Source organism: Rhinopithecus bieti, unplaced genomic scaffold (genome assembly GCF_001698545.2).
Source record: "Rhinopithecus bieti isolate Rb0 unplaced genomic scaffold, ASM169854v2 scaffold_13857, whole genome shotgun sequence".
NCBI classification, from domain to species: Eukaryota; Metazoa; Chordata; class Mammalia; order Primates; family Cercopithecidae; genus Rhinopithecus; species Rhinopithecus bieti.
Window position 1 is genome coordinate 2,134,516 of NW_016807741.1, and position 1,141 is coordinate 2,135,656.

The following is a 1,141-nucleotide window of genomic DNA, read 5'->3' on the forward strand; positions in this document are numbered from 1 at the left end:
CATTATACACGAGTGACCTTTTAAATCTACGTCCACCCTTTACCTGGTAAAGCCCGTTGACAGTTGGAGGTGGGGTGGGGAGAGTGTAGGGGTGCTCTCTCCCTCTCTCCCTCCCTCCGCCTCTCCTCCCTCGCTCCCCCCTGCACTCCTCTCTCTTCCTCCCTCCCACCTCCCTCGCTCCCGCCCTCCCTGCTGCATTTTGCATGAGCTATCTAGGTCATTAGCATTTTAGCGTATGCAAGACTTGACAAAGCTGATGAGGGGCCAGATGGGCCTCGCTCTTATGTTTTTTTTTTCTTTTTCTTCTTCTTCTTCTTCTTCTTCTTCCTTCTCTCTCTCTCTCTCTCTCTCTCTCTCTCTCTCTCTCTCTCTCTCTCTCCCTCCCTCCCTCTTCCTTTTCCCCCCTCCACCACTTGGGACCTAAGCGAGAGGACTGCAGCAGGCGAGTTCCGGAAGGCTGAATCCCCAGGTCCCGGCCCCGGACCGAGGCAGCTCGCCCCTGCGGCACGCCCGGCCCGGCTGCGCCTGCACTCAGCGATGGAGGTAAAGAGGCGGCGGCCGCGCGCCCTGCCCCGGCTGCCGCTGCCGAGCCCCTGCCGCTCTCCTTGTCCCTCGCCCTCTTCTTCCCCCTCCTTGCCCCCTTCAGTTTCCTGAGCAAAGCAGAGGGCGACATGGGTGGGTGGGTTTGCTGCGCTGGGGCGAGGTGGGGTCGATGTTGTTTTTTCATTGTCTGGAGCTGCAGGGGAGGCGAGGCGCGGGGAAAGGGGCGAGGGGAGCCGGGGTAATTAACACGGGGGAGGCACCCCTCCGTCTCCCACTTCTACCCACACCCCATCCCTCCACCCCTCCGCTTTGCAGGAAAAGCCTGGATGCGAAAGGATGGGGAGAACAAAGAGCCTTTGGAAGACGTCGCTGTTATCTCATTGTCTGTGTGATTGGGGGAGCTGCGGCGGGGAGGATGCTGTGGTCCCTTCCTCCGGCGCTCCCCACCCCCATCCCTCTCCCCGCTGTCAGTGCGCACGCACACGCGCCGCTTTTTATTTCTTTTTCCTGGTTTTCTTATTCCATCTTCTACCCACCCCCCTTCCTTTCTTTCACCCTTCCTTCCTTCCTTCCTTCCTTCCTTCCTTCCTTCCTTCCT